Raw genomic sequence first — 26,470 nt, forward strand, 5'->3', positions numbered from 1 at the left:
TTGACAGACAGTCAGAAACAAACTAAACTGAAAGAGTTTTCATGAAATTGCTAGTTCTCATGTTCCGTTGGCAGTTCTATGCTAACTCTCATGTTCCTTTGTCACAGCTATTGTGTCTCCTTGCACTTATCATCCTGGTACCTGTTGCGCAGCCAACTTAAATCTAACCTCTCATTGACGACTCAGGTGGTAATTTAATTCACAACCCCCAGCTCCGAAGGTTGATGCCTTATTTATTAGACAACTGGACCTTTTCTCTGATTAAGCCTGAGGTATTCATTAACATTCTGATGCAAGCTAAATTGAAAGTTATTTCAAAAAATGCCAGTTCTATGCTAATTCTTGTGTCTATAGTAAAAGTTCACCATTGAATTTCTTTCTTGCAATGCCAGCTGAAATGCAACTCTTGAATGATGACCCAAGTGGGACTCGAACCCACAATCCTGAGCTCCGAAGGCTGATGCCTTCTCCATTAGGCCACTGGGCCTGGTCCACTGGTAAGTCAAGAGGCATTGACAAACAGTCATAAACAAACTAAAAGCAATATCATGAAATTGCCAGTTCTATTCTAATTCTTATTTATTTTTTCCTTTAGGGAAAAACATACAGACATGCTTCACAGAAATAGAATATAAAGGTATATATACATCCATTTACATACATGTCTATACATAAGCATATATAATGAAGCATAATTAACATTAAAAAAAATAATAATAAAAAGAAACAAAATAAAAGAAAAATAAATAAAATCCCATGTGGAACCCACCCGCCCCTTGGATCCCGATCCCCATATCTCACTCGCAGATTAAATCTAAAGCCCACGGAGAGTGGTCAGCAAAGAGTGCCAAGCCTCTATTGCTGACTCTTTGGCACCGTGGACTCTAGCTATTGACAACTCCAAGTAAACAATATCCAAATACATTAAAAGCCAAGCTCGAAAGCAGAGTGAGTGTGGAGGTTTCCAGCGTGTGGCAAGTAGTTTTTTAGCAGCTGTAAGTCCAGCCAACAATGCCCTTCTCTTGTCCAGTGTCAATCCCAACTTTGACAAATCATTCAAAATAAGTGTAGCAGGCGTACAAGGCAGTCTAATCTTAAACAACTTAGAGAGGTTAAAGGCAATCATCTTCCAAAATTCAGCCACTGGGGAACACTCCCAGAACATGTGAAAGTAACTGCCAATCACTTTAGCAGAACAGAAAGTACATGTAGGATCGTCAATAACCTTCATTAAATGAAGCTTTCTAGGGGTAAAATAAACCCTATGTACAAAATTATAATGAATTTGCTGGTGATCAGGGTTTCTGGATGATAAACCTATATTGATCCACACTTTATCCCAATCAAATGTGGGTGACAAATCTGGAACATCTCTCCTCCACACTGTGTCCAACGCCAGAGGTCTATAAGCATATAAGCATCTACAAGAGCCAGTAGAGTCTTGATACAAAACCCCTTGTGCTCCCGACAGAGTAAAACAATTTTCGAATTGGATGTGATGTGAGCGGAGCTTGTAAGGGGGCACCGTTGCTTTTTAGAGTCGATCTCAACTGCAAATAAAAGAAAAAGGAGGTACGTGGTATACCATGCTTGACGCAAATATTTTGAAAAGTAAGTAACCCCGCCTCCCCATAAATATCCCCAAGTGTACAAATGTTTTTTTTTTCCCAATCAGGAAATCGAATATGACAACCGCCAATCAGCAATCTCTCATTGTTAAATATTGGAAAGTGTGGGTCCCAGATAGAAAAACAACCAGCCAATTTCTCCACCCTCCTCCATACCAAAAGTAAATATGAAATCATAGGACCAAATTTCAAACGGCATTGATGGGGTGAGATTTTTGCATACAAAATATTAGTAAAAGAATATGGAGCTATCATCCGTTCCTCTAAAGTTCGCCAAGAGACTTGAGCATCAGGGTGAAACCAGGATAGGAGAGGTCTAAGTGTGAAGGCCCACTCATAGAACTTAAAATTTGCGAGAGACAGGCCACCGGCCTGCCTTTCTCGCTGCATGGTGGTGAGCTTAATACGAGGTCTTTTGCCATGCCACAGAAATTTACTTATTGCTGAGTGCAATTTGCCCCAACATTTAGGGGGTTGGGGGAAGGGGGAGCATTGAGCTGACAAAATTGACTCTGGGCAGAATATTCATTTTAATTATGGCTACCCTACCACGGAGCGAATTTGGAAGGTTAGACCACCTGTCCAGATCCGCCACCACTTTGTTAAGTGTTTTAGAAAAATTGTTTTTAATAATTGTCTGTATGGAGGAATAGATGTCTATCCCCAGATAAGTGAAGTTATTAGTAACTGGAATAGATGCAGGGATGGGAGCATTGCACATTGCCTGATTTAAAGGTAGTAAAGCTGATTTCTGCCAGTTAATTTTGAAGCCAGAAAGCTTGCCATAAAGATCGAAGGTAGACAAAATATGTGGGATACATTGCACTGGGTTATTTATATACAATAAAATATCATCAGCATAAAGTGAAACATGCTGGTGTGTACCTCTAATGGAAATTGGAGAGATTGTGGGAGAACCGCGGATAGCTTGTGCCAGTGGCTCAAGAGAAAGGGCGAATAACAGAGGGCTAAGAGGACAGCCTTGTCTTGATCCTCTCAAGACAGCAAATGGGCAGGAGCTAATTTTGCCCGTAAGTACTACAGCTGTTGGGTTTTTATACAGGACCTTAATCATATTAATAAACGGCAAACCAACCCCCATAACCTTTAGCACTGCCCACAGAAATGGCCACTCCAGGCGGTCAAAGGCCTTCATTGCATCTAGTGAAAGGACAGCAGCAGGGGAATTTAAATCTTGAGCATCATGTATAATGTGTAATAGTCTTCTAACATTATCTGTAGCAAGTCTAGACTTTATAAACCCAGTTTGATCACTATGTACCAGTTCTGTCATATGGCCTTGAAGCCGACGGGCCAGTAATTTTGAGTAAATCTTTAAATCTGCATTTAAAAGCGAAAGAGGCCTGTAGCTGGCACAATCATCTGGATCCTTTCCTTTTTTAAGAAGCAGTGAAATTAATGCAGAATTAACATCCCTAGAAAATGATCCCTCTCTGACAGAATATAAAATCATATCCAGTAAAAGCGGGCCAATCTGGGGCCAAAAAGTAAGATAAAATTCGGGTGGTATTCCGTCTGGACCTGGTGATCTACCTTTACGCATGTCCCTAGCAGCTGTCTCGCACTCCTGTAATGTGATTGGTTGATCTAATTTTATGGCGTCGTCATTACTGAGATGAGATAGTTTAACATCTTTCAGGAAATTATTGCAGACATCTTTATCGAAATTATTTTCCGAATTATATAACTCCTGATAGAAGGAGGCGAAAACAGCATTTACTTTCTTTGGGTCACATTGTATAGTGTTATTTTTGTCTTTAATGCAAAAGATATCAGCAAAGTGCTCATCCGTCCGAAGTTTCATTGCCAGTAAGCGAGTGGGTTTTGAGGAGTTAAAATAATAAGTTTGTCTGGTTTTGTGCATGAGGAATTCTGAACGACGCCTCAGAAGAGAGTTAATCTCTTTTTTGATCAATTCCTTTTGTAGGGCTGTGTAATCATTAAAATTATGTTGCAGGGAAGCATCAAGGGACGTATATTTTAATTCTAAAGCTTCCAATTTAGCTGCACGAGCTTTGTTTTGTGTTGAGGCATATAAAGTGGTATTACTCCTTATAAAGCCTTTTACGGCCTCCCAAAGAATCCTTGGATCGAGAACAGAGCCAACATTAAAATCCAAAAATTCACTAAAATTTGTTTCAAACTGAGCTTTGAAAGACTCATCTCGCAGTAAAGAAGTATTAAGACGCCATCTGGGGGCTTTAGTGGAAAATGGGCGAACCGTGACTGAACAACATATGGGTTTGTGATCAGACCAGGTCACCGGAATGTAATGCGCATTTTGAATATTTTGAAATAAATCTTTTGAGGCAAAGATAAAATCTAGTCTCGAAAAGGATTTATGTCTCCCTGAGTAAAAAGAATAGTCTTTTAAAGAAGGGTTTAACAAACGGCAGATATCGACCATGCCCGTTTCGGATGCCCAGTGGCGCAACGCCTCAGATGCAAGATGTTGGTCTGTAGTCTCGCTGCCGCCTGTTCTGTCCATGCTGCTGTCCCACACCGCATTGAAATCAGCCCCAAGAACTAAGTGAAATCCTGTAAGATCAAGCAAGGATTTAGTTAATAGATGGAAAAAGGTACGATCAAATACATTAGGGGCATAAGCAGAAATAAGTGCAATGTTTTTCCCATCCATACAGATCTTTGCTATAGCTATCCGACCTGCATCATCTGCCCAAGAGTCAATCATATCAAATTTTAGTTTACGTTTACACAATACCATTACCCCTTTAGATTTTGTTGCTGCAGATGAAGTTGCAATAGAATGATAAAACTTATTGGCTAATCGACCCACATCTTTGCCCAATAAATGTGATTCCTGAATCATAGCAAAGTCTATATTTTTCTTACGAAAAAATTCTAGTACAGTGGTTCTTTTGTGCGGAACGTTCAGACCCCTGGCGTTGACTGAAATAAGGTTAAGAGCTGTCATATGCTAGAAGGCTTTGTGAAAAACAAAGAAAGAGAAAAAAAAAAGAAAGAGTTGTCCCAACAACAGCACGAGAGAGAACCGGATCCATAAAAGAGAAACACCCAAAAAAAAAAAAAAAAAAAAAAAAAAAACCAAAGAGGAAGGTGAGAAAGCTGAAACTGTCGAACCTTCCTGAAAATCCACAACTGGATAACTAACTCAGAGAACTTTCTGACCACTCAAGTGCGGCAGCGGCGCCACCCATCAGCAAACAACTGAACAGCAGTAGTGTGAACACATTAAAAACATCCGCCATATAACAGCGGTGCTATATCGTTAACGGACACGAAATCCACAGACCCCCCACCCAACATAACCTGCACACATGACTTATAACTCGGGCAGACAAAGAAGGAGAGAGAGGAGAAAAAAAAAAAAAAATACTGTTACCAATATGCCCAGTCTACAAATTGTGATAAAGAATACCACTGCAAAAATAATATTAAAGGCAATAAATGAATAAAGTGGGAGACATGCAGTGAAGTATATTATAGATAGTGATGCGAGACAAACATCAAAAATAGTTAATATTAATAGTAAAAAATAATAAAATAAAATAAAAACTCCAGCTTTATAAAATTCGGAATGCTAGTTTAAATGAACATCAGAGGAAAAACAGGAAAAACGGACATATATTGTATATAATCTTACCCGAATCAGTCTTAAGGTTTCAAAAGAATAAAAAATATATGTAGGCCTATATGTAACAAATAAAAATAAAATAAAAAATAAAGAACGGGGAGGAATATCACCGCTAACGTTAATGGCCGGGGATAAGAATGATTGTTCTGTTTAACGTTTTAGAGGTTTTTGATGCATATCAAGGCCTTCTTATGATCTTCAAAACGATGCTTAACTCCACCCGGCGTTGTAAATGAAAGCACTGCAGGATAGATGATGCCAAACGGGATTTTGGCTGAGTGAAGTAGGCGTTTACACTCCAGGAAGGAATGTCTTCGCTCCTGCGTGGCCTTCGAGAAATCTTGATAGAAGCTTATCTTGTTGTTCTGCCAACGGACATCCCCGATTTCTCTAGCGAGTTGTCTCACCCGTTCCTTCTGTAGAAACCTCAAGAACCGCACGATGAATGGCCTTGGAGGGGCACCGGGCTTGGCAGGTAGTAACGACCGGTGAGCACGCTCCAGATCTTAGCCTCCTTGAAAGTCAGCATGAAGGATTTCGGGGAGAGTGGCCTTCAAAAACGATACAGCATCTTTATCCTCCACATGTTCCGGAAACCCATAAATGCGTAGATTAACTCGCCTGTCCCGATCCTCGTATTCAGTTAGTTTGGCGTTCAATTTTTCAACCTCCGAAGCAGAAGCCGGGGGGGGGCGACGCTGCGCTGCTTCTCCGCCTCCTCTAACATATCGAGACGCACCTCCGCGCTATTTATCCTGGTTAGCATGTCGGCCAGCTTACCCTCCATCGCCTCAACGGCTCTTCTCGTTTCTGTGACGTCCTTGCGAATATCTGCAAAGTGTTTAGCTTGCTCATCTGATAGTTTTTGAAGAAGGTCGTGAATTTTAGCAGTCGAGATGGACTCATCCGCATCTTCACGTGCTGGCGATACAGGAGAGGCGTAGGCAGCTTTTGAGCTAGCGGTAGCCCTAGCACTTTGCTGATGTTGAGACGCATTTTCGTTTTTCCGGGGATTTGGCATATCGAAAGTGGTTGACACTTATTAAGGCAACTTGCGGGGGAAAAAAAACAATGCAATAAACTGCGGATGCCTATATATTCACACAAAATGTTGTGTCGTGGCGCCACAGCCCTCAACCTAAGCAGCCATCTTGCTCGGCGTCATCACGTGACCTTCTATTCTAATTCTTGTATATACAGTGAAGTTATCGTCCTTGAATTTCTTTCTTGCACTGCCAGCTTAAATGCAATGCTTGAAAGATGACCCAGGTGGGACCCGAAACCACAATCCTCAGCTCCGAAGGCTGATGCCTTATCCATTAGGCCACTGGGCCTCGTTCACTGGTGAACCCAGAGGCATTGACACACAGTCATAGACAAACTAAAAGCGATATCATGGCATTGCCAGTTCTATGCTAATTCTTATGTCTACAATGAAGATATCGTCCTTGAATTTCTGTCTTGCACTGCCAGCTTAAATGCAACTCTTGAAAGATGACCCAGGTGGGATTCAAACCCAGAGTCATTGACAGACAGTCAGAAACAAACTAAACTGAAAGCAATATCATAAAATTTCCAGTTCTATGCTAATTCTTGGGGCTATAGTATCATATTGAAGTTATCATCCTGAAATTTCTTGCATAGCCCACTTAAATGAAAGCCCTCAAAGACGACCCAGGTTGGACTTGAACCCACAATTCCCAGCTCCGGAGGGCCACTAGGCCACATCTGTTAGTGAACCCAGAGGCATTACAGAAAGTCTTATCCGAAGCTGATCTGAGTGAAATTTCAGAAAATTGCCTGTTCTATGATAATTCTCATGACTTGAACCCACAATCTTCAGCTCTGAATGTTGATGTCTTATCCGTTTGGCCACTGGATATTTTCCCACAAGTCCACACAGAGGCATTTACAGACCGTCTTATCCAAGCTGAACTGAGTGAGTTTTCAGAAATTTGCCAATTTTATGATTAATATTGTGGCTATAGTGTCATATTGACGTTATCGTCCTAGAATTTCTTCCTTTCACTGCCAACATAAACACCAACCTTGAAAGATGAACCCACAATCCTCAGCTCTGAAGACCGATGCATTAGGCCACTGGGCCTTGTTCACTGTTGAACCCAGAGACATTGACAGACAGTCAGAAACAAACTAAACTGAAAGAGTTTTAATGAAATTGCTAGTTCTCATGTTACGTTGGCAGTTCTATGCTAACTCTCATGTTCCTTTGTCACAGCTTTTGTGTCTCCTTGCAATTATCATCCTGGTACCTGTTGCGCAGCCAACTTAAATCTAACCTCTCATTGACAACTCAGGTGGTAATTTAATTCACAACCACCAGCTCCGAAGGTTGGTTTATTAGACAACTGGACCTTTTCTCTGATTAAGCCTGAGGTATTCATTAACATTCTGATGCAAGCTAAATTGAAAGTTATTTCAAAAAATGCCAGTTCTATGCTAATTCTTGTGTCTATAGTAAAAGTTCACCATTGCATTTCTTTCTTGCAATGCCAGCTGAAATGCAACTCTTCAATGATGACGCAAGGGGGACTCAAACCCACAATCCTCAGCTCCGAAGGCTGATGCCTTATCCATTAGGCCACTGGGCCTGGTTGACTGGTGAATCAAGAGGCATTGACAGTCATAAACAAACTAAAAGCAATATCATGAAATTGCCAGTTCTATTCTAATTCTTGTGTCTACAGTGAAGTTATCGTCCTTGAATTTCTTTCTTGCACTGCCAGCTTAAAAGCAACGCTTTAAAGATGACCCAGGTGGGACTCTAACCCACAATCCTCAGCTCCGAAGGCTGATGCCTTATCCATTAGGCCACTGGGCCTCGTTTACTGGTGAACCGAGAGGCATTGACACACAGTCATAAACAAACTAAAAGCAATATCATGACATCACCAGTTCTAAGCTAATTCTTATGTCTACAGTGAAGTTATCGTCCTTGAATTTCTGTCTTGCACTGCCAGCTTAAATGCAACTCTTGAAAGATGACCCAGGTGGGATTCGAACCCAGAGTCATTGACAGACAGTCAGAAACAAACTAAAGTGAAAGCAATATCATAAAATTTCCAGTTCTGTGCTAATTCTTGGGGCTATAGTGTCATATTGAAGTTATCATCCTGAAATTTCTTGCATAGCCCACTTAAATGAAAGCCCTCAAAGACGACCCAGGTTGGACTTGAACCCACAATTCCCAGCTCCGGAGGGCCACTAGGCCACATCTGTTAGTGAACCCAGAGGCATTACAGAAAGTCTTATCCGAAGCTGATCTGAGTGAAATTTCAGAAAATTGCCTGTTCTATGATAATTCTCATGACTTGAACCCACAATCTTCAGCTCTGAATGTTGATGTCTTATCCGTTTGGCCACTGGATATTTTCCCACAAGTCCACACAGAGGCATTTACAGACCGTCTTATCCAAGCTGAACTGAGTGAGTTTTCAGAAATTTGCCAATTTTATGATTAATATTGTGGCTATAGTGTCATATTGACGTTATCGTCCTAGAATTTCTTCCTTTCACTGCCAACATAAACACCAACCTTGAAAGATGAACCCACAATCCTCAGCTCTGAAGACCGATGCATTAGGCCACTGGGCCTTGTTCACTGTTGAACCCAGAGACATTGACAGACAGTCAGAAACAAACTAAACTGAAAGAGTTTTAATGAAATTGCTAGTTCTCATGTTACGTTGGCAGTTCTATGCTAACTCTCATGTTCCTTTGTCACAGCTTTTGTGTCTCCTTGCAATTATCATCCTGGTACCTGTTGCGCAGCCAACTTAAATCTAACCTCTCATTGACAACTCAGGTGGTAATTTAATTCACAACCACCAGCTCCGAAGGTTGGTTTATTAGACAACTGGACCTTTTCTCCGATTAAGCCTGAGGTATTCATTAACATTCTGATGCAAGCTAAATTGAAAGTTATTTCAAAAAATGCCAGTTCTATGCTAATTCTTGTGTCTATAGTAAAAGTTCACCATTGCATTTCTTTCTTGCAATGCCAGCTGAAATGCAACTCATCAATGATGACGCAAGGGGGACTCAAACCCACAATCCTCAGCTCCGAAGGCTGATGCCTTATCCATTAGGCCACTGGGCCTGGTTGACTGGTGAATCAAGAGGCATTGACAGTCATAAACAAACTAAAAGCAATATCATGAAATTGCCAGTTCTATTCTAATTCTTGTGTCTACAGTGAAGTTATCGTCCTTGAATTTCTTTCTTGCACTGCCAGCTTAAAAGCAACGCTTTAAAGATGACCCAGGTGGGACTCTAACCCACAATCCTCAGCTCCGAAGGCTGATGCCTTATCCATTAGGCCACTGGGCCTCGTTTACTGGTGAACCGAGAGGCATTGACACACAGTCATAAACAAACTAAAAGCAATATCATGACATCACCAGTTCTAAGCTAATTCTTATGTCTACAGTGAAGTTATCGTCCTTGAATTTCTGTCTTGCACTGCCAGCTTAAATGCAACTCTTGAAAGATGACCCAGGTGGGATTCGAACCCAGAGTCATTGACAGACAGTCAGAAACAAACTAAACTGAAAGCAATATCATAAAATTTCCAGTTCTGTGCTAATTCTTGGGGCTATAGTGTCATATTGAAGTTATCATCCTGAAATTTCTTGCATAGCCCACTTAAATGCAACGCTTGAAAGATGACCCAGGTGGGACTCGAACCCACAATCCTCATCTCCGAAGGCTGATGCCTTATCCATTAGGTCACTGGGCCTCATTCACTGGTGAACCCAGAGGCATTGACACACAGTCATAAACAAACTGAAAGCGATATCATGACATTGGGATTCGAACCCAGAGTCATTGACAGACAGTCAGAAACAAACTAAACTGAAAGCAATTTCATGAAATTGCCTGTTCTATGCTAATTCTTGGGGCTATAGTGTCATATTGAAGTTATCATCCTGAAATTTCTTGCATAGCCCACTTAAATGAAAGCCCTCAAAGACGACCCAGGTGGCACTTGAACCCACAATTCCCAGCTCCTGAGGCTGATGCCTTACCCATTAGGCCAATGGGCCACATCTGTTACTGAACCCAGAGGCATTACAGAAAGTCTTATCCGAACCTGATCTGAGTGAGATTTCAGAAAATTGCCTGTTCTATGATAATTCTCATGACTTGAACCCACAATCTTCAGCTCTGAAGGTTGATGCCTTATCCGTTTGGCCACTGGGTATTTTCCAACAAGTCCACACAGAGGCCTTTACAGGCCGTCTTATCCAAGCTGAACTGAGTGAGTTTTCAGAAATTTGCCAATTTTATGATTAATCTTGTGGCTATAGTGTCATATTGACGTCATCATCCTAGAATTTCTTCCTTGCACTGCCAACATAAACACCAACCTTGAAAGATGAACCCACAATCCTCAGCTCTGAAGACCCATGCATTAGGCCACTGGGCCTTGTTCACTGGTGAACCCAGAGGCATTGACAGACAGTCAGAAACAAACCAAAGTGAAAGAGTTTTCATGAAATTGCTAGTTCTCATGTTCCATTGGGAGTTCTATGCTAACTCTCATGTTCCTTTGTCACAGCTATTGTGTCTCCTAGCATTTATCATCCTGGTACCTGTTGCGCAGCCAACTTAAATCTAACCTCTCATTGACGACTCAGGTGGTAATTTAATTCACAACCCCCAGCTCCGAAGGTTGATGCCTCATTTATTAGTCAACTGGACCTTTTATCTGATTAAGCCTGAGGTATTCATTAACATTCTGATGCAAGCTAAATTGAAAGTTATTTAAAAAAATGCCAGTTCTATGCTAATTCTTGTGTCTATAGTAAAAGTTCACCATTGAATTTCTTTCTTGCAATGCCAGCTGAAATGCAACTCTTGAATGATGACCCAAGTGGGACTCGAACCCACAATCCTCAGCTCAGAAGGCTGATGCTTTATCCATTAAGCCACTGGGCATGGATCACTAGTGATTCAAGAGGCATTGACAGACAGTAATAAACAAACTAAAAGCAATATCATGAAATTGCCAGTTCTATTCTAATGTCTACAGTGAAGTTATAGACCTTGAATTTCTTTCTTGCACTGCCAGCTTAAATGCAACGCTTGAAAGATGACCCAGGTGGGACTCGTACCCACAGTCCTCAGCTCCGAAGGCTGATGCCTTATCCATTAGGCCACTGGGCCTCGTTCGCTGGTGAACCCAGAGGCATTGACACACAGTCATAAACAAACTAAAAGCGATATCATGACATTGCCAGTTCTATGCTAATTCTTATGTCTACAATGAAGATATCGTCCTTGAATTTCTGTCTTGCACTGCCAGCTTAAATGCAACTCTTGAAAGATGACCCAGGTGGGATTCGAACCCAGAGTCATTGACAGAAAGTCAAAAACAAACTAAACTGAAAGCAATATCATAAAATTTCCCGTTCTATGCTATTTCTTGGGGCTATAGTGTCATATTGAAGTTATCATCCTGAAATTTCTTGCAAAGCCCACTTAAATGAAAGCCCTCAAAGATGACCCAGGTGGGACTTGAACCCACAATTCCCAGCTCCGGAGGCTGATGCCTTATCCATTAGGCCACTGGGCCTCGTTCACTGATGAATCAAGAGGCATTGACACATAGTCATAAACAAACTAAAAGCAATATCATGAAATTGCCAGTTCTATTCTAATTCTTGAGTCTACAGTGAAGTTATCGTCCTTGAATTTCTTTCTTGCACTGCCAGCTTAAATGCAACGCTTGAAAGATGACCCAGGTGGGACTCGATCCCACAATCCTCAGCTCCGAAGGCTGATGCCTTATCCATTAGGCCACTGGGCCTCGCTCACTGGTGAACCCAGAGGCATTGACACACAGTCATAAACAAACTAAAAGCGATATCATGACATTGGGATTCGAACCCAGAGTCATTGACAGACAGTCAGAAACAAACTAAACTGAAAGCAATATGATGAAATTGCCAGTTCTATGCTAATTCTTGGGGCTATAGTGTCATATTGAAGTTATCATCCTGAAATTTCTTGCATAGCCCACTTAAATGAAAGCCCTGAAAGACGACCCAGGTGGGACTTGAACCCACAATTCCCAGCTCTTGACAATGGGCCACATCTGTTAGTGAACACAGAGACATTACAGAAAGTCTTATCTGAAGCTGATCTGAGTGAGATTTCAGAAAATTGCCTGTTCTATGATAATTCTCATGACTTGAACCCACAATCTTCAGCTCTGAAGGTTGATGCTTTATCCGTTTGGCCACTGGGTATTTTCCAACAAGCCCACACAGAGGTATTTACAGACCGTCTTATCCAAGCTGAACTGAGTGAGTTTTCAGAAATTTGCCAATTTTATGATTAATCTTGTGGCTATAGTGTCATATTGACATTATCGTCCTAGAATTTCTTCCTTGCACTGCCAACATAAACACCAACCTTGAAAGATGAACCCACAATCCTCAGCTCTGAAGACCAATGCATTAGGCCACTGGGCCTTGTTCACTGGTGAACCCAGAGGCATTGACAGACAGTCAGAAACAAACTAAACTGAAAGAGTTTTCATGAAATTGCTAGTTCTCATGTTCCGTTGGCAGTTCTATGCTAACTCTCATGTTCCTTTGTCACAGCTATTGTGTCTCCTTGCACTTATCATCCTGGTACCTGTTGCGCAGCCAACTTAAATCTAACCTCTCATTGACGACTCAGGTGGTAATTTAATTCACAACCCCCAGCTCCGAAGGTTGATGCCTTATTTATTAGACAACTGGACCTTTTCTCTGATTAAGCCTGAGGTATTCATTAACATTCTGATGCAAGCTAAATTGAAAGTTATTTAAAAAAAATGCCAGTTCTATGCTAATTCTTGTGTCTATAGTAAAAGTTCACCATTGAATTTCTTTCTTGCAATGCCGGCTGAAATGCAACTCTTGAATGATGACCCAAGTGGGACTCAAACCCACAATCCTCAGCTCTGAAGGCTGATGCCTTCTCCATTAGGCCACTGGGCCTGGTTCACTGGTAAATCAAGAGGCATTGACACACAGTCATAAACAAACTAAAAGCGATATCATGACATTGCCAGTTCTATGCTAATTCTTATGTCTACAATGAAGATATCGTCCTTGAATTTCTGTCTTGCACTGCCAGCTTAAATGCAACTCTTGAAAGATGACCCAGGTGGGATTCGAACCCAGAGTCATTGACAGACAGTCAGAAACAAACTAAACTGAAAGCAATATCATAAAATCTCCTGTTCTATGCTAATTCTTGGGGCTATAGTGTCATATTGAAGTTATCATCCTGAAATTTCTTGCATAGCCCACTGAAATGAAAGCCCTCAAAGATGACCCAGGTGGGACTTGAACCCACGACTCCCAGCTCCGGAGGCTGATGCCTTATCCATTAGGCCACTGGGCCTCGTTCGCTGATGAATCAAGAGGCATTGAGACACAGTCATAAACAAACTACAAGCAATATCATGAATTTGCCAGTTCTATTCTAATTCTTGTGTCTACAGTGAAGTTATCGTCCTTGAATTTCTTTCTTGCACTGCCAGCTTAAATGCAACGCTTGAAAGATGACCCAGGTGGGACTCGAGCTCACAATCCTCAGCTCCGAAGGCTGATGCCTTATCCATTAGGCCACTGTGCCCTGTTCACCGGTGAACCCAGAGGCATTGACACACAGTCATAAACAAACTAAAAGCGATATCATGACATTGGGATTCGAACCCAGAGTCATTGACAGACAGTCAGAAACAAACTAAACTGAAAGCAATATCATGAAATTGCCAGTTCTATGCTAATTCTTGGGGCTATAGTGTCATATTGAAGTTATCATCCTGAAATTTCTTGCATAGCCCACTTAAATGAAACCTCTTAAAGACAACCCAGGTGGGACTTGAACCCACAATTCCCAGCTCCTGAGGCTGATGCCTTATACATTAGGCCAATGGGCCACATCTGTTAGTGAACCCAGAGGCATTACAGAAAGTCTTATCCGAAGCTGATCTGAGTGAGATTTCAGAAAATTGCCTGTTCTATGATAATTCTCATGACTTGACCCCACAATCTTCAGCTCTGAAGGTTGATGCTTTATCCGTTTGGCCACTGGGTATTTTCCAACAAGCCCACACAGAGGCATTTACAGACCGTCTTATCCAAGCTGAACTGAGTGAGTTTTCAGAAATTTGCCAATTTTATGATTAATCTTGTGGCTATAGTGTCATATTGACGTTATCATCCTAGAATTTCTTCCTTGCATTGCCAACATAAACACCAACCTTGAAAGATGAACCCACAATCCTCAGCTCTGAAGACCGATGCATTAGGCCACTGGGCCTTGTTCACTGGTGAACCCAGAGGCATTGACAGACAGTCAGAAACAAACTAAACTGAAAGAGTTTTCATGAAATTGCTAGTTCTCATGTTCCGTTGGCAGTTCTATGCTAACTCTCATGTTCCTTTGTCACAGCTATTGTGTCTCCTTGCACTTATCATCCTGGTACCTGTTGCGCAGCCAACTTAAATCTAACCTCTCATTGACGACTCAGGTGGTAATTTAATTCACAACCCCCAGCTCCGAAGGTTGATGCCTTATTTATTAGACAACTGGACCTTTTCTCTGATTAAGGATGACCCAGGTGGGATTCGAACCCAGAGTCATTGACAGAGAGTCAGAAACAAACTAAACTGAAAGCAATATCATAAAATCTCCTGTTCTATGCTAATTCTTGGGGCTATAGTGTCATATTGAAGTTATCATCCTGAAATTTCTTGCATAGCCCACTTAAATGAAAGCCCTCAAAGATGACCCAGGTGGGACTTGAACCCACAACTCCCAGCTCCGGAGGCTGATGCCTTATCCATTAGGCCACTGGGCCTCGTTCGCTGATGAATCAAGAGGCATTGACACACAGTCATAAACAAACTAAAAGCAATATCATGAAATTGCCAGTTCTATTCTAATTCTTGTGTCTACAGTGAAGTTATCGTCCTTGAATTTCTTTCTTGCACTGCCAGCTTAAATGCAACGCTTGAAAGATGACCCAGGTGGGACTCGAACCCACCATCCTCAGCTCCGAAGGCTGATGCCTAATCCATTAGGCCACTGTGCCCTGTTCACCGGTGAACCCAGAGGCATTGACACACAGTCATAAACAAACTAAAAGCGATATCATGACATTGGGATTCGAACCCAGAGTCATTGACAGACAGTCAGAAACAAACTAAACTGAAAGCAATATCATGAAATTGCCAGTTCTATGCTAATTCTTGGGGCTATTGTGTCATATTGAAGTTATCATCCTGAAATTTCTTGCATAGCCCACTTAAATGAAAGCCCTGAAAGACGACCCAGGTGGGACTTGAACCCACAATTCACAGCTCCTGAGGCTGATGCCTTATCCAGTAGGCCAATGGGCCACATCTGTTAGTGAACCCAGAGGCATTACAGAAAGTCTTATCCTAAGCTGATCTGAGTGAGATTTCAGAAAATTGCCTGTTCTATGATAATTCTCATGACTTGAACCCACAATCTTCAGCTCTGAAGGTTGATGCTTTATCCGTTTGGCCACTGGGTATTTTCCAACAAGCCCACACAGAGGCATTTACAGACCGTCTTATCCAAGCTGAACTGAGTGAGTTTTCAGAAATTTGCCAATTTTATGATTAATCTTGTGGCTATAGTGTCATATTGACGTTACTGTCCTAGAATTTCTTCCTTGCACTGCCAACATAAACACCAACCCTGAAAGATGAACCCACAATCCTCAGCTCTGAAGACCGATGCATTAGGCCACTGGGCCTTGTTCACTGGTGAACCCAGAGGCATTGACAGACAGTCAGAAACAAACTAAACTAAAAGAGTTTTCATGAAATTGCTAGTTCTCATGTTCCGTTGGCAGTTCTATGCTAACTCTCATGTTCCTTTGTCACAGCTATTGTGTCTCCTTGCACTTATCATCCTGGTACCTGTTGCGCAGCCAACTTAAATCTAACCTCTCATTGACGACTCAGGTGGTAATTTAATTCACAACCCCCAGCTCCGAAGGTTGATGCCTTATTTATTAGACAACTGGACCTTTTCTCTGATTAAGCCTGAGGTATTCATTAACATTCTGATGCAAGCTAAATTGAAAGTTATTCAAAAAAATGCCAGTTCTATGCTAATTCTTGTGTCTATAGTAAAAGTACACCATTGAATTTCTTTCTTGCACTGCCAGCTTAAATGCAATGTTTGAAAGATGACCCAAGTGGGACTCGAACCCACAATCCTCAGCTCCGAAGGCTGATGCCTTATCCATTAGGCCACTGGGCCTCGTTCACTGGTGAACCCAGAGGCATTGACACACAGTCATAAACAAACTAAAAGCGATATCATGACATTGCCAGTTCTATGCTAATTCTTATGTCTACAATGAAGATATCGTCCTTGAATTTCTGTCTTGCACTGCCAGCTTAAATGCAACTCTTGAAAGATGACCCAGGTGGGATTCGAACCCAGAGTCATTGACAGACAGTCAGAAACAAACTAAACTGAAAGCAATATCATAAAATTTCCAGTTCTATGCTAATTCTTGGGGCTATAGTGTCATATTGAAGTTATCATCCTGAAATTTCTTGCATAGCCCACTTAAATGAAAGCCCTCAAAGACGACCCAGGTGGGACTTGAACCCACAATTCCCAGCTCCGGAGGCTGATGCCTTATCCATTAGGCCACTGGGCCTCGTTCACTGATGAATCAAGAGGCAGTGACACACAGTCATAAACAAACTAAAAGCAATATCATGAAAGTGCCAGTTCTATTCTAATTCTTGTGTCTACACTGAAGTTATCGTCCTTGAATTTCTTTCTTGCACTGCCAGCTTAAATGCAACGCTTGAAAGATGACCCAGGTGGGACTCGAACCCACAATCCTCAGCTCCGAAGGCTGATGCCTTATCCATTAGGCCACTGGGCCCTGTTCACCGGTGAACCCAGAGGCATTGACACACAGTCATAAACAAACTAAAAGCGATATCATGACATTGGGATTCGAACCCAGAGTCATTGACAGACAGTCAGAAACAAACTAAACTGAAAGCAATATCATGAAATTGCCAGTTCTATGCTAATTCTTGGGGCTATAGTGTCATATTGAAGTTATCATCCTGAAATTTCTTGCATAGCCCACTTAAATGAAAGCCCTGAAAGACGACCCAGGTGGGACTTGAACCCACAATTCCCAACTCCTGAGGCTGATGCCTTATCCATTAGGCCAATGGGCCACATCTGTTAGTGAACCCAGAGGCATTACAGAAAGTCTTATCCGAAGCTGATCTGAGTGAGATTTCAGAAAATTGCCTGTTCTATGATAATTCTCATGACTTGAACCCACAATCTTCAGCTCTGAAGGTTGATGCTTTATCCGTTTGGCCACTGGGTATTTTCCAACAAGCCCACACAGAGGCATTTACAGACCGTCTTATCCAAGCTGAACTGAGTGAGTTTTCAGAAATTTGCCAATTTTATGATTAATCTTGTGGCTATAGTGTCATATTGACGTTACTGTCCTAGAATTTCTTCCTTGCACTGCCAACATAAACACCAACCTTGAAAGATGAACCCACAATCCTCAGCTCTGAAGACCGATGCATTAGGCCACTGGGCCTTGTTCACTGGTGAACCCAGAGGCATTGACAGTAGAGCTGTAGTCAAGTCCGGCTTTGTCGAGTCCAAGTCAAGTCCAAGTCCAGGACTAGTCGAGACCGAGTCAAGACAGAGTCCAAAGAGGTTCGAGTCCAAGTCAAGTCCAAGTCCAAAAGTTTCGAGTCCAAGTCCAAGACCGAGTCCAAATGAAAGAATAAAGGGTCCTCTTCAAGACCACATACTTAACTACTGATAATGTTTGTGATGTGATATCTCCTTTTCTAAGAAAATCATTTTACATTATTATTTGTAATGATCAAAAAGCATGTGCAAAGTAACAACTCTGTAGGACAGGGGTCTCCAAACTACATCCTGGATGGCCAATGTCCTGAAAAGTTTAGCTCCAACTGGCCTTAAAACACCTGGAAGATTAGTGTGTCTAGTAAGAGCTTGATTAGGTTCAAGTGTGTATAATTAGGGTTAAAGCTAACAGGGGCGTTAAACAAGATCCTGGGCCCTATGCATAGGCGATCCTGATGGGCCCCCATGGCCCCCACCCATGAAAATATCCAGTTAAAAAATATATATTTCAGATTCATACTTTTCAAGGGCCCTCTCTTCCTTTGGGGCCTTGCTAATGAGTACTGGTTTTACCCCCAGTCCGACCCTGGGAGCTAAACTTGGAGAAACAAACAAAGTTTGGAACTGTAAGGTCAAATCATTTTTATGTACTTTATTTTTTGTTGACATTATATCTGTGGTCAAAAATGTATATGACTATGCCTAATTGGCACAGTGCACAGACACACGCAAAGCTCGGGATATGACAAATGCGCGCAGCAAGGCTAGAATGGATACGTTTGGCTCTACTGGGCATGCGCACATAAATACAGCGAAATTTTTGTCATACTGTGCTAGTGCTTGCATAGACTAGTCGAGCACTGTCGGAAACAATCGACTACTCCAGCATGCTTTAACCATAATGAATACAAAGTGTTTGCAAGTACGACGTGAATTTTAGAATTACAATATTGCGTGGAGCTGTTACTATATGACCTTATCTATGTTGCATGTAAAAATAAAATATGTAATGTAATAATTAGGGTTGTGCCTGAAGCCGAATATGGCACGGATAATGGCTTAAAAAACGAATAACGCTCAAGGAATAATTCTGCCTGAATACTCGGCTAAAGCTGACAGAGTCTGGTGTTTGCTAGATAACAGATGAGCCAGGGCATCAGCGCCAGAAGTGAATGAATGTAAACTTTATGAATGAAAAGAGCGCAAATCAAACACCGCATTGTTGTCGCCTCTCTGTTTATCTCTCAGAAATCAGAGCGTTGCAAGAGAAATTTTACCTATAATAATACATCATAGCTACACGTTATATTATTTGTATATATTTAAAAGGCAAATATCGAAAGCTTAGGCTACCATGATACGAATGAATGGAATAAGCACAGCACGCTCTCCAATCAAACAGATGCGTTGCACGTCTCAGTCTCTCAAGAACCAAATCAGTTCTCTCTCAAGAGTAAGCTAATAATCAGCTTTGATACGGATACATTGTCTACTTGTCCTACATGTTTGCATATTTACCTTTTGCTGGTTTGCGCAGAACACACACATCTGTTTAGTGAAGTTCATTAACATTAAGACTCGCTCAAAGTGTTCTGCGTAATGAAAATGTGCGCATTGAATGGATTCAGTCGTGTTCAAATGATCACTAAACGTTTGTCATGACATCTCTCTGCTTGCATGATAAATATTATTTTAGAAATTAATAATTATTTCAGTTTAACACGACATATTTGTTCAGTGATAACTAAGAAAAAGTATATAAAAAGTCATAACAGTCTTATCAAGTAACTGTACGATGTTGTATCCGAATGCAGATAGGAAAAATGTTGTGATTGTTACAGATACAAATACTGGCTGTTACATGAAAATTTAAATATGTAATGTCATATATAAAGTTTTTAAAATTTACATATGTAATTGTTGCATAAGGCTATACATTAATACGCGTTTATTGATTAAAAAAAAGAGGCTATCTGGGTGTAGACGTAAATAAAACACAATCTAACAGGTAGAAAATTAAATTAGAAACATCTAAACTTTTCAGGTCGCAGTAAGTGCACCACTGGTCATGCACATCCTTTCCCGGAACAATACTGAAAAGCTAAGGCAAGATGGAGAAACAGATGATCATAGTTGTACAAGGATAGCCATTTTTTAAATTAATCTATTAGCAGAGCTACTGAAAGGGGTGTTTAGTGCGGGAATTCCATTTATTCTTTGCTGAAACTTCTGCGTCATCATGGAGAGCGGGTCATGGTTGCCCAGCAACAGCAGACGCCACTGGAGCGCAAGCGCAGGCTACAGAGTGCTTTGGAAATAAGGAGAGCGGCGCGCCTAGCGTTTTCCACACGTTTTCAGTCGCGACATCATGCAAATGTGGTTTTGTTTTGAAGGAGAAATTTTTTATTTTATTTTTTTGCTGGACTCGGTCGAGACCAACTAGAAGACTTGGCGAGTCCAATGGCCAAGTCCGAGACAAGTCCGAGTGCAAATTCAACGAGTCCGAGACAAGTCCGAGACGACAGAAAAATGTCTCGAGTCCGGACTCGAGTCCAAGACCGGACTCGAGTACTACAGCCCTAATTGACAGACAGTCAGAAACAAACTAAACTGAAAGAGTTTTCATGAAATTGCTAGTTCTCATGTTCCGTTGGCAGTTCTATGCTAACTCTCATGTTCCTTTGTCACAGCTATTGTGTCTCCTTGCACTTATCATCCTGGTACCTCTTGCGCAGCCAACTTAAATCTAACCTCTCATTGACGACTCAGGTGGTAATTTAATTCACAACCCCCAGCTCCGAAGGTTGATGCCTTATTTATTAGACAACTGGACCTTTTCTCTGATTAAGCCTGAGGTATTCATTAACATTCTGATGCAAGCTAAATTGAAAGTTATTTCAAAAAATGCCAGTTTTATGCTAATTCTTGTGTCTATAGTAAAAGTTCACCATTGAATTTCTTTCTTGCAATGCCAGCTTAAATCCAATGCTTGAAAGATGACCCAGGTGGAACTCGAACCCACAATCCTCAGATCCGAAGGCTGATTTTTTTTTTTTTTTTTTTATTAAGAAATTTCAATCAATAAAATACAATAGATTAAGCACAATCAATAGAAATACAGAACATCGTCTTTACACATCTCTACATTACACCTCTTTCCTTTACATAGATAATTTAAAAAACTCTTACACTTTTCTTTTAAACACACTCCAAACATCCAACACAATTTTTTCTTTTTTAGCCACAGTTCTTCTGTCCCATATTGCACTTTTCATTAGCATTACACACAGATTAATGAAACTTTTGTTTTTACACTTTTTTTCCCAACCAAACATCACAACTCTATTCCATTCCATTATATTTTCATCCCACTCCTCAGTCACATCTTTAATTAAACATTTACATTTCCTTAAAAAGTCCTCTAGGTCTCTACAATGTAAAAACATATGTAAAATCCCCTCTTCCTCTTCCTGGCACACTTTACACAGAGCATTTTCTTCCATTCCTATTTTATTTAAAATTACATCAGTAAAAACCACTTTATGCCTTATAAAATACTCCAAACATTCCAATTTGGTTTCCACACATTTCCCCGTCATGTTTCTCCATATACACTCTTTTTTTTAATCTTTGAATTTCTGCACCCAGTATCCATTTACAATCGGCTCTTTAAAAACATAATCTCTAAAAGCACAATAAATCATTTTCACAGTACATTCCTTAAAATCATACATTTTTTCCCCAAACTTCACATGAATACATTTCTCTTTTGGCTCTCCTTCCATACTTTCTATTCTTTTTATCCACTCTTTAGGTATTGCATTTTTAATGATTTCATATTTATTTTTTATTTCTTGTTCACTGTAATCCTCTTTTGCCTCCTCCATTGCATCCACAATAAATTGTGTCGGTAAAAACCCTTCTTTAAATTCATACAAAACATCTCTCACTCTCGTTATCCCCACATCCATCCATTTCTTTAAAAACAATTCTTTGTCTTGTTTTAAAATGTTTTTGTTTAAAAACAGAGGTTGATTTAAAATGTTTTCTCTCCCATGTGGATCATACTCAACTTTGTCTAAAAATTTTCCCCAGGCACTAAACATTTCTCTATAAAACTCTGGTAAGCACTCTGTCATCCAATTCTTAGTTTTCATCCATAAAATCCCATCCCCCATGTTAAAATCCCCACATTTGTTTAAAAAATATTCCATTTTCTTTTTCCATGCTGCTTTGTGACCATCATCTAGATATTTTTTTACTATTTTAACTCTTAAGCTATTTTTTTCTCTGTTCAACATCAATTAATCCCATCCCTCCTTTCCCTACTTCTCCTATTAATGTACTGTATGCAATTCTTGACGGTTTACCATTCCATAAAAAATCGGAAAAACATTTTTTCAACCTTTTCTCCACCCACACTGGCATAGCAGTCACATATAAAACATACCACAACTTTGACACCATTAACACATTTAAAATTAAAACCTTCCCTTTTAAACTTAAAGTCCTCAATTTCCAAAAATTTAACCTTCTTTCAATTCCTCCTACTATTTCTTCCCACATTTTTTCTTTAACATTCCTTTCATCTTTTCCCATTAGAACACCTAAAATCCTTATTTCTTTTGTTTCTTTAAAATGAAAATAATCAGTTAAAGCATTTACTTCTCCATATCTCACATATGTTGTTTTTTCTTCATTTAACTTGCCTCCTGATCCCCTACAAAACATCTGTACCACTTCCATTACTTTATTAACACTCTCTATATCCTTAACTATTATTGTTGTATCGTCTGCATATTGAAATATTTTTTCATTTCCCCCACTTCCTTCAATGTTTATCCCTCTTATGTCTTCATCTATTTTAACAGCTAATCCCAATGGTTCTGCAACTAAAGAATATAAAAGCGCCGATAATGGACATCCTTGTCTTATTGACCTAGTAATTTTAAAACATTCTGTTAAAAAAACGTTACACTGTATTCTTGTTATTGCTCCCCTGTATAAAATTGTAATCCACTTGACAAAATTATCCCCAAACCCGTACCTTCTTAAAATTCCAAATATATAATCATGCTCCACTCTATCAAAGGCCTTTTAAAAATCCAAACTAATAACATATCCTTTTTTGTTTTTTTCTTTCATATATCTTATTCTATCTATTATACTTAAACTTGTATCTGCTATATCTTTCCCTTTTACTCCATACACTTGATTTGTTTTAATTATGGTTGGCATTACCTCTTTCAATCTATTGGCTAAAACTTTTGTTAAAATTTTCAAATCTGTATTCAGCATTGTAATTGGTCTATAATTTTTTAGGTCTACTTTATCTCCTTTTCTTTTATATATCAACTTTATTAATCCCATCCCCATTCTCTGATTCATTTCCTCTTTTTTAAAAATGTCTTCATATACTTCTTTTAAAATACTGGTTAAAAAATCTTTAAAAACTATATAAAATTCACTCCCCAAACCATCTATACCTGGACTTTTATTTTTGTTTAATTCACTTATTGCTCTTTTTATCTCTTCTTCTGTTATCTCTTCATCACAGTCTTTTTTGTCTACATCTCCTACTGTTGTTTTTATTTGATTTAGTAACTCCAATTTCTCTTCTTCTTTCAACCCCTCAGTACTAAACAGATTTTCATAATATGCTTTTACTTCTTTTAATATTTCCTCATTTGTTTCCACCACTACACCATTTTCCCCTCTTATTTCTTTAATCATTCCAGCTTTCCCTCTTATTTTTTCTAGATCAAAGAAAAACTTTGTACATTTTTCACCCTCCACCGTATATTTAGCTTTACTCCTTAGTCTTGCACCTTCATATTTTTTCTCTTCCATGTCTTTCAATAATCCCTCCAATTATTTTATTTTTTGTATATCTTTCCCATTCTCATTTAATTCATTTTCCAATTTTTCTCTTATTTCTCTCTCCTTCTTCCTCTTACACATCTGTATTAATTTGCAATACTTTATTGTGAATTTTTTTACTAAATATTTAACATTTTCCCACCATATCCTTTTATCTTCACTGTACATTTCATTCTCCTTTTCTTTTTCAATAATTTCTTTAATACTTAACACATACTCCTCATTCTTCAAAACCTCTACATTTAAAACCCATACACCTGGCCCTCTTTTCACTGAACTCCAGTCTACTTGTATAAAAAGTGGTTTTTCATGTTACCAATAAAACCTTCAATGTTCCTTGTACACAAAATAAAATCAATCCTTGTCTTACACATAAAATTCCCTACTAATTGCCTCCTTGAATATTCTTTCTTTTTTTCATTTCTTTCTCTCCATACATCAATCATATTATTTTCTTCCATTAATAATTTCAGTTCTTTTCTTCCTTTATCATTTTTAAAAACCATTCCCTCACCAATTTCTAATTTACTGAAAACTGTATTAAAATCACCCATCATAATAACTTCTTTATGCTTTTTTAAAAAATATCTTAATACATTAAAATATTCCTTCTTTTCAGTTTCTACAGTCGGTGCATGAATATTAACTACAATAACTTTTTTCTCCTCATACTCCATTTCAACCGCAATACATTTCCCATCTATGTCATTATATATTGTTCTACATGATACCCCACAGTTTTCTTTTATTAAAATCGCAACACCTCTTCCCAGCCTCCCATCACCATTGTTATAAAAAATCTCTCCACTCCACCTTTTTCTTATTTCAGTCATGTACTCTTCCCTCCAGTTAGTTTCTTGCAATAAAATCACATCCTCTCTTTTACACATTTCTTTCACCTTTTCAAATTTTCCTACATTTGAAAGCCCTCTAGCATTAAAAGTAACAATTCTTAAAAGCATAAAACATATAAAAACATGCATAAAACCCATAAACTCAGTCCATCTCCTCCAAACCTTTTACCAGCTCATACTTATTTGCACACTCAATCCCATCTTCTTTAAGCATTCTTTTTCTTGCAGTATCAAGATTAGGTATTACCTTTACAGATCTTCTTCTTTTTGATGATTTCCCCTGCGTCTCCTCATTTTCTTTTCCTTGTTCACACTCTTTTGTAGCATCATTAATTTCTATCCCGTCCATCTCCTTTTGCACACTGTCCGTCACATCCATCGGTGTACATAAAATTCCCTCCTGTTGTGCATCACTCAGTACTTTATTCCTTTCATCAACCAGTTCCACATTATCCCAAGCATTTTGCAAGCTGTCTGTCAAATCCATCTGTGTCCAAATTCCCCCATCCTGTTGTGTTTGTATGATTGGTTCGGTACACTCTTTCTGTTGTTCTATATCCTTATTTAATTCCAGTCCTTCACCACGTACCCCTTCTCCAATGTCTCGCTGCTCGTTGTCTCTTTCATGCACCTGCCCGCCCACCTGCTGCTGCTCCTCCTCCTCACCCTGCATCCAACACTCACACTTATTTAAAACCAAATTGCACTCCGGGCACGTCACAGCATTGCAATTTCTCGCGAAATGGCCTCTCTCCTCGCATTTATGGCACGTGAACTCCGGGCAGTCCTTCACCACATGGTCTGGGCTCATGCACAGCCGACAAGTCTTAACCTGATGACTGTGCATCACCCAAAAATATTGTGGTCCCTCTGCCGTTTCTATTTTTGTGCTGTAAGGGAGGGAGGCCACCTCCTTCGGGAACCGCGCCTTTACGTATCTCGTCCCATCCTCAATGCTGGTGCCCGGATAAACACGCCGCTTTATTTTTGAAATTGGGGAAACCCCCCAAACCTCCAGTTTATTTAAAATCTCTTCATCAGCAAGGTAGACGGGCAGATGCATGAAAGAGACAACATAATCTCTGTTTTGCAGTTTCTTTATCTCACAGTTCACTCCTTTAATTAACAATCCCTCAGTCAGTTCATCACAAGTTTCTTCTTTTTCCATTGTCAGTTCATATTCCTTTCCTTGTCTTGGCCTCAGTGCTAAGATTTTACCATATCCACATTTGTCCGTCACCGCTTTAATAATATCCACAGCTCTCACTTCACTTACATTCTCCACATTCACAATCACAGTCGCCTCCTTTAAGTATTTCCTTTCACCAATTGTATATCTTGCATCTTGATTTTTACCGTGTCCTGCTCGTTGTCGATACTCCAGTCCAGTGTCGTTTGCCATGCGTCTCTCTCCAGCCAGTACAGTGTTGTTTGACATGCGTCGCTCTCCAGCCAGTCCAGTGTTGTTTGCCATGCGTCTCTCTCCAGCCAGTCCGGTGTCGTTTGCCAAGCGTTTCTCTCCAGCCAGTCCAGTGTCATTTGCCATGCGTCTCTCTCCAGCCAGTCCAGTGTCGTTTGCCAATAATCCATCCATTGTACAAAAACACAAAAAAATAAAAAATTAACCACCCTCCAGCCAGCAAGATGCTGCTGTTAGGTGGTTTAAAACAGAAAAAACACACAAAAAATAAACTAAAAGTCCAAAAAACAACTCACAAAACAAACACTAACAGAAAAATCAAAATGGAGGAGAGCCT

At 39.9% G+C, this 26,470-nt stretch overlaps 10 non-coding genes across 10 annotated transcripts; all 10 read right to left on the bottom strand.

Annotated features, from left to right (window-relative positions):
- Positions 1-8,034: 8,034 nt before the first annotated feature.
- Positions 8,035-8,107, bottom strand: trnar-ucg (transfer RNA arginine (anticodon UCG)). The gene has a single exon. It is a non-coding gene; the product is annotated as a tRNA-Arg (tRNA).
- A 1,435-nt stretch (positions 8,108-9,542) lies between these two features.
- trnar-ucg (transfer RNA arginine (anticodon UCG)) lies at positions 9,543-9,615 on the bottom strand. Its single transcript has one exon. It is a non-coding gene; the product is annotated as a tRNA-Arg (tRNA).
- A 1,538-nt stretch (positions 9,616-11,153) lies between these two features.
- On the bottom strand, positions 11,154-11,226 carry trnar-ucu (transfer RNA arginine (anticodon UCU)). Its single transcript has one exon. It is a non-coding gene; the product is annotated as a tRNA-Arg (tRNA).
- Positions 11,227-11,790: 564 nt separating this feature from the next.
- trnar-ccg (transfer RNA arginine (anticodon CCG)) lies at positions 11,791-11,863 on the bottom strand. Its single transcript has one exon. It is a non-coding gene; the product is annotated as a tRNA-Arg (tRNA).
- A 161-nt stretch (positions 11,864-12,024) lies between these two features.
- Positions 12,025-12,097, bottom strand: trnar-ucg (transfer RNA arginine (anticodon UCG)). The gene has a single exon. It is a non-coding gene; the product is annotated as a tRNA-Arg (tRNA).
- Positions 12,098-13,613: 1,516 nt separating this feature from the next.
- On the bottom strand, positions 13,614-13,686 carry trnar-ccg (transfer RNA arginine (anticodon CCG)). Its single transcript has one exon. It is a non-coding gene; the product is annotated as a tRNA-Arg (tRNA).
- A 1,392-nt stretch (positions 13,687-15,078) lies between these two features.
- trnar-ccg (transfer RNA arginine (anticodon CCG)) lies at positions 15,079-15,151 on the bottom strand. Its single transcript has one exon. It is a non-coding gene; the product is annotated as a tRNA-Arg (tRNA).
- A 1,363-nt stretch (positions 15,152-16,514) lies between these two features.
- trnar-ucg (transfer RNA arginine (anticodon UCG)) lies at positions 16,515-16,587 on the bottom strand. The gene has a single exon. It is a non-coding gene; the product is annotated as a tRNA-Arg (tRNA).
- A 336-nt stretch (positions 16,588-16,923) lies between these two features.
- trnar-ccg (transfer RNA arginine (anticodon CCG)) lies at positions 16,924-16,996 on the bottom strand. The gene has a single exon. It is a non-coding gene; the product is annotated as a tRNA-Arg (tRNA).
- A 161-nt stretch (positions 16,997-17,157) lies between these two features.
- Positions 17,158-17,230, bottom strand: trnar-ucg (transfer RNA arginine (anticodon UCG)). Its single transcript has one exon. It is a non-coding gene; the product is annotated as a tRNA-Arg (tRNA).
- Between the last annotated feature and the right edge of the window lie 9,240 nt (positions 17,231-26,470).

Source organism: Carassius gibelio, chromosome B1, assembly GCF_023724105.1.
Source record: "Carassius gibelio isolate Cgi1373 ecotype wild population from Czech Republic chromosome B1, carGib1.2-hapl.c, whole genome shotgun sequence".
Classification (NCBI taxonomy): Eukaryota; Metazoa; Chordata; class Actinopteri; order Cypriniformes; family Cyprinidae; genus Carassius; species Carassius gibelio.